General features: G+C 41.0%; 1 long non-coding RNA gene across 1 annotated transcript; it reads left to right on the top strand.

Annotated features, from left to right (window-relative positions):
- The first annotated feature begins 5,891 nt into the window (after positions 1-5,891).
- On the top strand, positions 5,892-11,401 carry LOC136177621 (uncharacterized). The gene is made up of 3 exons (XR_010665111.1): positions 5,892-6,598; positions 7,818-7,950; positions 10,956-11,401. It is a non-coding gene; the product is annotated as an uncharacterized lncRNA (long non-coding RNA).
- The last annotated feature ends 90 nt before the right edge of the window (positions 11,402-11,491 follow it).

The following is an 11,491-nucleotide window of genomic DNA, read 5'->3' as shown; positions in this document are numbered from 1 at the left end:
ACTCAGTGAACTGTGGGGAGTCAAGTGTGTGTGTGTATTTGTGTGTGTGGGGCAAACATCGTATCATGTTGCGGCTGATAAAGGTGCGAAAGGAGTGAGTGGGCGAGTTTACCCCCGTGCCCCCCTCCCTCTCCAAGTTGATACATTGACATTCTAAAAGCATTTTTTGAAATTCCAGGGTAGAGCAGTACAGCTGAAAATATGAGGTTTAGTTACTCTTTAAACAGTGGGTGAAGTGCAGCAGATTTTAAACATTGAGGCCTCAAATCTGTTGAAATAGGGCAACAATTAAAACAATTTTAAAAGACAACAGCTAGACCACCACCTCGACCACTTGCTCTGGGTGAGCTGAAGTAGTTGTAATTAGTAGGACATAGCTCAAGCATCTGGCTGTGGTCGCCAGGTAACAGCCAGGTCTCAGTTAAAAATAAAACGTCTAGATTCTTGGAGGAAATAAAATCGTTCAGAATTAAATATTTTTTGGAGAGAGACCTTACGTTCAAGAGAGCCAATTCCACAGGGATACTTTGGTGGCTAGAGGGGGTGGTCTCTATAGGGACTAAGGTACAGATCCTAGGGGCTGTAGGCATACTGATGTTATTTTTTAAGGCCTATTGTTGATTACAACATGTGTATCAAATGTTGTTGTATTTAGACATAAGGGAGTATAGGGCTAACAGCTGGTAGTTGACAGAGAATGCCACATGAGGGAGGTGGTGAGCATTTTTCAGGATGGGGTTGTGACTGTGTCAAAGTATGTACACCCAAACTGCTAGGATGATATTCCATCTCTCCCATAAAAGGAGGGGTGATTCCAAAAGAGGTTAAAATGATCAATGAAAGCAGGACTATTATGGACTGCCCAGGTAGACTGCAGCCATGTGTGGAGACTGAGGATGCGGCAAAAACGACCGGCACCTCGGCCTAGTGGAGGAATGGGGCCGGAGACAAAAACACGCCTGCCACATGAATCCAGCGAGCAAAGGCGTCTGTTAAAGTCATATTTTAATATTTCTGAAGATCGCTTTGAAACATCATTGCAGCCGATATGTAAGATGATGTTCGTAACGCGTGGGTGTTTTGTCAAGAGACTGGGGATCCTATCCAGTATGTCCAAGACCATAGCGCCTTGAAAACAGTATGTCACAGCTGATCTTCTCCTGACATGCCCCACTATGGAATCACCAATAACCAAGGTGTTCGGCTCCATCGCTAGCGATGCAGGATCTGCTCGTTGCAAGGAAGCAGGTGAGGGAGGATGATTTGCTGCAGATCGCCGCGAAGCCAGAGTGTAGTTCGGCTTCAAACGGTGCGTAGTGGGACGGGAAAAGGCCCCCCGCAGGGTTCGGTGGAGAAGCCCAGGTAGGTGGAAATCCAGCAGGGTTGCATAGTACCATGTAGACTGAACATTTCATATTGACTTTCCAACTGGATTTCCATGTTTGAGGGGGTGTGATAAAAGATGCATATTGAATAGAGAAGTCAGGACAAGAAATGACACTGTTGATGGAATGTGTGAGCTTTGTGGGCCTCTATTTTACATAGTATTTCCTGGTGGCTATGACTGACTCTGAATACTGGAAATGGGGGATTGTCAAATGGACTGATCATGAATTCTTCTTTGACCTCTTTTTCCAATAGGGAGTCGACAATTTCAGATTGATGATATTATTGCTGACATCACTGGGGCAGACCAACTGAAGGGGTTTTAATTCTGAGAAATGTTTTCTTTCTAATCGTTTCTTTTATATTTAAGTTACTGGTGCAATATCACTTAATTATTGAAAGTTAATTTGGTTTAGTAAATGATCTGAGGTTAATTTAAGGGTTTATTTTGATTTCTTTGCTTCAAGAGAAAAGTGTAAACCCACTATTTGAGTTGTGCTGCACCCAGCATCAGTGGCTACAAGCCTGCAACCAATCATCATTATGACGTGAGCTCTGAATCAACAAGTAAACATCAAGTTCCTGGTTGAGAGCACACCAAAACAACAAAAGCCTAAACATGCAATTCTAAAAAACAAATGTAACAGGAAATGTATTGTCTCCTGGAAATGTACTAGACTGTTAGTGATGCACACGAAGATTATAATTACAGATCCTCCCTGGATCCGCACTGAGAACTGTCCTTATCAGGTTTCTTTCTTATCTTAGCATAGCCACAGTGGGTGCGTCATAACTTTGTAACTGAATGTCTATATAGCGTGGAGTCGGACTGCCCTTCTCTGGGCTATGCTGAAGACTTATCTTTCAATCTGTACATTTGCTCTTCCTATTTGCAAAAGGAATAATAAAATGCCAACAAATACAACTGAATGACTCAAAGATCTTTTATTAAACAATCTCTCATTACAGAAATTTCCAGCACACATCAATTCATGATCTCCAGTTCAGGGGACACTTAAGGGCCCAAAAAACAAATGATGATCCAAACGCAAAATCAGAAATATTCCAGTAGATGTAAAGTCATTTAATTGAGATAAAAGGAAGGCTAGATATAAGTCTACAGTTAGCTAATGTTATCGAATCAAGAGTAGGCTTTTTAAAAAGAGGTTTAAGTACTTACAGTCTCACCTTTCACTATAGTCAAACGAACCATGTTGAGAGACCACATTCCTGTAGTTCAGATGTCATTCTCAATCTTTCACCATATGCTCTCATCATGTTGAGTAAGGAGGTGTCTGTTTGTAACCGTAACCCAGAGACTCTGCTGCCCAAATCTGGAGTTTTTAATGCTCAGATGCAGACCCTTTCACCTGCCAAGAGAATTCACCACAGTGTTCATCGCAGCAGTATATGTTCACCCCCGGGCTAACGCCAAACTAGCCATGAGCATACTGCATGACAACATCACCAGAGAGCAAAAGAAACACCCAGATGGCATCTTTATTGTGGCAGAAGACTTCAATCACTCCAATCCTAAATCTGTAATGCCAAGATTTTACTAAATGTGGACATTACAACAATGACCAGCAGGACACTTGACCAGGTATTTACAAACATCCCTGGTGCATATAGGGCACACTCATCCCCCCATCTTGGACAATCTGATCACCTATCCCTGTTCCTGACACCAGCCTACAAACCCCTCATCAGCAGATCAAAACCCACAATAAAGACAGTGCAGGTCTGGAGTGAGGAGGCCTCTTCTGCACTCCAGGTCTGCTTCGAGGACACCATGTGGGAGCTCTTTGAGGAACCAGACATCAAGCTCCACACCTCATCAGTACTGTCTTACATTAACTTCTGCATGGACAATGTGAACACGAAGAAGCAGGTCAAAGTATTTCCCAACCAAAAACCCTGGTTCAACAACAGCGTGGGAGTGCTGCTCAAAGCCAGGAATGCAGCATTCAGATCAAGGGACAAAGACAGCAGAGCAAGAGCAGACTTAAACAGGGGCATCAAAACTGCTAAATTACAATACAAGCAGCAGATTGAGGCCAACTTCAATGACAACAACCACCGCTCCATGTGGAAAGGCATCAGGAACATTACAGACTACAAACAAAGCCACAACACCCCCACCCCCTATCTACACCTCCCTCCCAGACCAGCCCAACTCATTCTTTGCTCGCTTTGAGGACAACACTAACAAAGAAACCCCCCCCCCCCGACCAGCCACTCATCCTGCAGACTCGTCAGGCGAAGGGGGCCCTCCTCAGCATAGACTGCAGCAAAGCAGCAGGGCCAGACGGAGTCCCTGGACGAGCGCTGAAGCTTGTGCAGACCAGCTTGCTGCAGTCTTCACACCAATCTTCAACAAGTCACTACAACAAGCCACAGTCCCCACCTGCCTGAAAACAGCAACAATTGTCCCAATGCCCAAAACATCGGCAATCTCAAGCCTCAATGATTTCCGGCTAGTTGCCCTGACTCCAGTAATCATGAAATGCATGGAGAGACTGGTACTGTCACACATCAAATCCTGCAATTCCCTCTGGTTTTGATCAACACCAGTTCACTTAAAAGGCCAACAGATCCACAGACGATGCCATCTCACTCGCACTGCACACTGCCCTAACCCACCTGGAACAGCCTAACACCTACGACTTCAGCTCTACATTCAACTCCATCCAGCTCAGCAAACTGGTCAGCAAACTGCACACATTGCAGTTAGGAACTCCCCTCTGTCTGTGGATCCATGACTTTCTAACCAACAGACCTCAACATCAGGCTGGGAGACAGCATCTCCTCCACCATCATCCTCAACACCGGTGTACCCTAGAGCTGCGTCCTCAGTCCAATCCTCTACTCCCTATACACCCATGACTGCACACCCACCTCCAACACCTTCTTCAAATTTGCAGACGACACCACCATTGTAGGACTGATCTCCAACAACAACGAGGCGGCCTGCAGAGAGGAGGTCCAAACGTTCTCTGTGTGGTGTGAAAACAACAACCTGCAACTCAACACAAAGAAAACCAAGGATATAATTATCGACTACAGAAAAAAACAAAAAACACTCCACAACAGTCTGCACATAAACCAGGAAGAGGTGGAACGTGTCGCCAACTTCAAGTTCCTGGGCCACAGTACACTTACTTGGCTTTGGCACACTTCGGAGAGGTGTGCTTTGACACGGTACACTTCATGCACGAGCACGCGGGTACACAATGCTGACAGCCTTCATCTGTGTCTATTTTATTTTTTATTAATTTATGGCTGTATCTGACTAAAATGACTCAATAGAAGCCACAAAGCAGCTGTCATGTTCTCTGTGTTGTTCTCCGGTGTGCGCGTCCCTTTTTTCTATCTCTCTCTCTCTTTCTCTCGCACGCTTCATAATAACATAAAGCATGCGTGTGTGGTATTACAACATTATGTACAAGAGGTAATCGTGCTTAAGCACGGATAGTCCTGGCCAGTATGACCGCAGGCCGGCCAGCGTGGGAATGGTACAGCGGGGGGCCAATCGTGCTTGAGTACAGCATGGTACAGATGGCCAGTGTGACCGCGCCCTAAGACTCCTTTGTCTAGTTCCCTCGAAAAAAACTCTAGTCAGGCTTTAAAAAGGGAATACAGGCCTGAGTCCTTTGTCCAGCACACATGGCCGGGTCCCAACATTACTTTATATCAAAATAAAATCAGGGTTGAATTCAAACAGCAAGTACTCTCAGCTAAAGACATTATATAACTTCAAAATAAAAGCCTAACAATTTATTTTCATTATCTGATGTGAAATTTCAAACATACGATTAAAAATGTGATTCATCGCGAATGACTATTGAAATTTAGCAATTTATCAAAAATTTTAATTTTAAATGTTTAATAGCCTTAGTGTGAACATGTAAACTATATTCCTGGAAAACCTCAAGCACTTGTAGCCTGGTGGTCTATATTGCTTTTATTTCAATCCCAACCTTGTGGTGATTAGGATTATTTCACCGGTAAGAAGGCACAGGGGAAAGTTTTTTAGATGCGTTTTTTGTAGTCCATTTTCAGAACATTGTAGTTTCAACACGGCAGACCCACGTCATTAACCTCCACCGGCCCGTTGCATTTAACGATGTCGCCTAGTGGAAAATGCGGTCAGATTGTCAGAGCAACGAGATCGCCTTTCCCTAAGTCCTTTATTAATTCTCCTAACATCTTTCCTTGACCTCATGACGTTTTCGCGGGGTTAAGGTAAAGTGGATAGTGAAAGGAGATAGGAGGGACAATTGGAACGCACCCTAAGTCTCTTTTTGAGTAGTGTGACTGTCATGCGCAGGGGTGGGCAATTGGTGGCCCCCATCAACCCTCAGGTCAATTTTTACATATCAATTAATTGGAAACATGAAGAAAACTGAAAACAAAATCTGCCATAAAATTATGAAAACCAGAAATATTGCCCATCTGTTACGGTTTGTATTTAGACAAAGCAGACACAGCAAAATTTAATGAGTTGCAGGTGTGAGTAGTCACCAGGTGTTTGATTGAAGCCACGCCCTCCAGAGACAGAGACACACACACACACACACACACACACACACACACACACACAGACACACACACACACACACACACACACACACACACAGACACACACACACACACACACACACACACACACACACACACACACACACACACACACACACACACACACACACACACACACACACACACACACACACACACACACACAGACAGACAGAGGGGGAGGGGACACAAGGGATACACAGAGAAACAGGATCACAGCCAGAGCCGTGACACCATCCCATATGGGTGTCTCCGCCACCTTGACATATTTCAGCACTCAATGGAGATCCATTGTTTTTGCAGAGTTTATACAAAGTTTATGCTTCAGGCCCATACATCAGTTACTGTCAAACTGGTTTTCATCTGTTCAGTTGTTCAGCTGGCGTTTATGTTATTGCAACCCACTGTTAAATGTAAGGAGGCAACATTCTTATGAAGGGCATCATTCGTCTTGATAATAGAACTTCTAACCTCGATGACTTTATGAAGCTTCTTTATCACTTTTTTGGCGCTTCTTGTTATGACAGGTTGTCTTGTTTTCTGAGTAAAAGGTTTACTTTTTTTAATTTGGATTGCCGTCACATCACAGAGATTTCACCACTGTGTTCACTCCAAATTAATCTCTTCTGAGGTAAGCTGTAATATTCTTTATTTTGTTTGGGTGAAACTTGTGTTTCATTTTATAGACGCTGAGAAAACAACATGTTTCCATTAGTGTCTACTTTGAAGGTATTTTTTTTAACGTTTTCTGTACCTCTTTTATGCTGCATGCTTTAAGCTTCTTGCTTCTGATTTTTGTTTTTAATTGAACCCCTGTATCACATTTACTTGTTTTGTTACTGGATACTTTAGGGATAGGAAATACTCTTCACTGTTTGAGTTCAAGCTCTGATATAAAACCCCATGTCATATATCATACTTTATCAATCTATGATCCCATCAGTTAAAAAGCACATGTTCAGTTTGATAAATCTAGTTAAAAATAGTCCTCCATTTAGAGGTAGTACAGTGCCATCAAAATATATTTAAATGCCGAAAAATAAGTGTTGTCATTCGGTAAGCATGAGCTATTTGAATAGTTTCAATTAAATTACTGTAGACATGGTATCATATATGCTGAAGCTGTGAGACACAGAGTTGATGAGCTTAATTTAATGTTGTCTAAAATTATACATCATGATTTTTAGAATCATTGATTTTTTAATCGACAAAGTAACAAGTGAAACTGAAGAAAAAACATTGAGGAATAAATGGAATAGAATTAGAATCTGAAATGTAAATGTGTTAAAGTATAAAGTAACAAAATAGTACCAGTTAAAATGTCTACTTCAAAACAATCTTTAGTTAGGTATTAAGCTCTTTTACCTGCTTTTTGTAAAGTGTGTCGAGATAACACTTGTTATGAGTTGTGGTTATACAAATAAAAAATGATTGATTGATTGATTGATTAGACTAAATGTACATGTTTCCTTCGTGCCTCCATTACTGCGTGCCTGCAGGTATACTAACCCTATCTTAAGTTAACATTTTGTCCTCATGTGACTTCAGTACATTTCATAAGACCATGTAACCTTGGCACACCTGATTGTGAGAATTTGACCATCAGTATGAACATTGTAATTATGTTCCTGTCAAACCTCAAGCACCAAAAAGTTGTTTTGTTGTACACTACCTGTTTGGTAACATATAATTATAACATTCTCGATTGACAAGATTAGTTTGATGTTGAAAGCTATGATGACACTATAAATATTCAGAGGTTTTTATGACTGAGTTAAGTGACTTCCAGAAGAATTCATATGATAAACTTAACACAGAGTCTGTTTCCCCTTTTTGTTGTTTTAATCCAGTACCAGAGGACTCACCATGTGGCTAAAAGGTTTTATAAGTAATCATGTCAACATGAAACTTCTGAAGACCTGTGTCATCCTCCTCCTTCTGACTGTGTTGTTCTTTGTATTAAGAAACATGGACCTGCTGCAGGTGAGAACTGGGATAAGTGGCAACAATGTTTTTTTGTGAGTCAGATTAAAGGGTACTATTTTCAACAGTGTCTTTTAATTTACTAAAAGGCCTCATTCACCAAGATCTGTGCGACAATTTACACATAAATAAAGTAGAAATCAAGTATGTCCTCTGTAAATGTCTCTCTGAGTCATGACTGTCTATTAGTGAGAAGCAGAGTCCTGCTGGCTGTGTTGTTGTTGGAGCCGTGTTTACATCATGTTTACATGAGTATAAAGCTGTTTCAGTCAGGACTGGACAAAATAAGAATAACATAGCCAACACACTGTTTATTTAAATGTCAGATAAGTGTCTTTAGGTCACAGCCTTTCTGTGTAAATTTATATGCAATATGAAGATAAGAGTTAACCACTGTGCTAGTAGTCATATATAAGCTCAAGTCCATTTACAATTTCTGTTTAATTACTACAGCAGCACAAAATTGTTAAATGGACTTATATAGCGCTTTTCTAGTCTTCTGACTACTCAAAGCGCTTTCACACTGCATGTCACACCTATCCACACCCTGACGGCAAAGGTTGCTATGTAGTGACATTATCAGAAGTAACTAATCCCATTCATACGGCGCTGACGAAGGGGTTAAGTGTCTTGACCAAAGACACATCAGACATGTTGCTGCAGGAGCTAGGGACAAACAATCGACCTTGCGCTTGAGAGATGACGTCTCTACCAACTGAGCCACAGCCACATCTAAAATAGAACTTGCCCCCGGAACCCCCTAGGTGGTTCTGTGTCCTCCTGCCATAGCCTCATAAAATCCTGTGAGAAACACTCTGGACCAGGGGTGCCCAAACAGTCGATCGCGATCGACAGGTAGATCGCTGACTGATTCTCAGTCGATCGCGAGATGTTTAGTCAATATAAAATACAATTGTAAAATAGAAAAGTGATTTCAATTTCATCTCACTGCAGTGTTTCCCACACACGATACCTGTGTGGGGAGCCCAAGAATACTTCCGACCTGTTTGTATTTAATTTTTAATTTATTCATGAAATTGCTGCGTGCATGAGAGAGCGAGCGAGAGAGCGAGCGGGGGAGTGAGAGAGAGAGAGAGAGAGAGAGCGTGCGCGCAAGAGAGAGTGCAGGCATGCGCAAGGACGTGCAGGTAAAACCGGGGGGGGGTAAATGTTTTACCAAAAAGTCATATATAGAAACTATGCTACGAGTATTAAGCGCATTTGATGAAGCTGCGCATTTGATGAAGCTGCAGCTACTTTTCTCTGCTCCTCTCTGCTGTCATGACTGTGAGCATCGCGGGGGACGAGACACACCAACAAACAGCGCAAACGCACACACACACACACACACACACACTCTCTCACACACACACACACACACACACACACACACACACACACACACACACACACACACTTGCACTGGAGCGCCAGCCACCACGCGAACCTTTTTACTTTTTACTTTTAGTGCTACAGCACACAGTTGATCCGTGATCCGTACGGACCGAGGTGGGAACACACGTGACCCGGTCAAACAGTCGGTTGGACTTTACTCCGTTCACTCTCACCGTGTCTGCAGCTAATTTAACAAAAGCAAAATCATCTCACAGCAGCCTGCTGTAGTCTGTGAACATCTCCACACAGATTAAAGTTGTTTGTTGTAAACAAAATTAAGGGGAAAACATATGTGATATAAAAACAAACTTAATATTAAAATGTAGCCTACCCTAAAATAAGAGTTTTAAAAAAAGTATGTCGATATTTTATTCTATCAAGGAAAAGGGCTATGCCCATATTTGGTTGTGTCAGATTTGATTGACAGCTCTGCGCGCTGCATCTGTCTGTCAGGTCAGCAGGTCAGGAGGCTAACAGCTTGATCCGTCTGATTTCTCCTCTTTCTTACTTCGTTTGGAGAGTTTGTTTAACACATATCTGACAACATACATGGCTTGCTGTGCGGTTAACAGACCATCCAACAAGTTGATGCTTCAGTTTTCTTCAGTAAGTGATATAGTAGTGTTATATTTACTGCATACTTGTGTGTCGGTATTTATATTTACGGACCTAGCTTGTTTAGCATTAGCTTGTAAACCAGTCGACGAACTGTGTAGCTCATTATTTACATTATTTACGGTCAATGGTTTAGAAATGTTTGTTGTTAAGATGTTGAAAATGAGTTTGTGTGATGTTAGAAGCTAAAGGTTCACCTCAGTTGTTATCTGACGTTATGATGAATGTTATACTCCACGTAAATGTGGACATTAAAAACAAACTTTGTGTAGTAATTATCCATCAGTAACATAAACTGAACTGAACCTAATATGCTGTGTAGGTTATAGAGGATGACATTAAAGTTACATGGTTGATGTAGTGTCTTAAGATTTGAGCAAACTGTCAACAAATTTAAAAAAAATCACTTTGTAAGAGCATCTGTAACCATTAAGAACTATATTAATAACCATATTAATTTTCACTGAACTCATACACAGAATATAGCAGTAGAAATATCAATAACATATGAAATATGTATGAAAATAAGATTTAAAGCACATAGATATAAAGTATAAGAAATAGTTTGAAGAATACAGCCATGTACTGAGCTCATGTTAATAATAAATGAGTTACTGTATGTTCTGTACTGAAGCACAGAGAGTTGGGACCTGTTAATGATTTAAATAATTCAGGTTATATTTGTTTCATGTTAAGATGAAGTACTATCCACAATAAACTGCTTAATTTTTCCTCACAAAATCTGAGACAATTTGATGTGGAATATCATTGTGTGAGTGAGAGAGCTGAAAACAGCATGATTACAATAATGTTTATCTTCTTAACTTTGAATAGATGTTGATTACCTGAATACTGTACCTTTGTTGTCTGGGTAGTATACTGTTGAATTTATAAATGTACTCTTACACACAGATGAATACAGAAAAATAGATGAGAATAAAAAAAATGATTTAATGAATAACTGATATTTTCTCTCTTTCTTTGTCCTCCTGAAGACCTCTCACTAAAAGTCCATGTTCTCCTGGATCCATGTCACATGCTCAAGCTTCTTCTGAATGACTTTTCAACAGTCGAAGTTCTGGTGAGAGAAGATGGCCAGCAGATAAGACAGCAGTACATGAAGGAGCTCCACAGGCTTCAGGAGGAGGAGGAGGGTTTGCACTTTGGAAGACTGTATTCATGCTGTTCAAATAAAACTAGATCTCCTCCAAACAACTTGCAATCAAACCATTTTCTTCCCATTTTAAAACCCTTTGTCCAGTTTAGATGGGAGAAGTTGATATTATGTGATATTGATCAGGGAAGACTACATTTCTAAATCATTTTTAACTGTGTTTTTATTCACAAGTTATTGATCTTATTTACTCTCCATGTATCTTGATTTAAGAATGGGGCTGTGTTTAAGGGCATATTTTTGCAATGACTCTGTTCCATCCCACTTTCAGAAATGAACTACATTAGTATTTATCAAAAGAATAAGAAGTTGTGTAAAAGTAGACTTCCTTCCCTAAGCTATTGAGTTTAGCATTAA

Source organism: Labrus bergylta, chromosome 23 (assembly GCF_963930695.1).
Source record: "Labrus bergylta chromosome 23, fLabBer1.1, whole genome shotgun sequence".
Lineage (NCBI taxonomy): Eukaryota > Metazoa > Chordata > Actinopteri > Labriformes > Labridae > Labrus > Labrus bergylta.
This window is presented reverse-complemented; position numbering and strand designations above follow the sequence as displayed.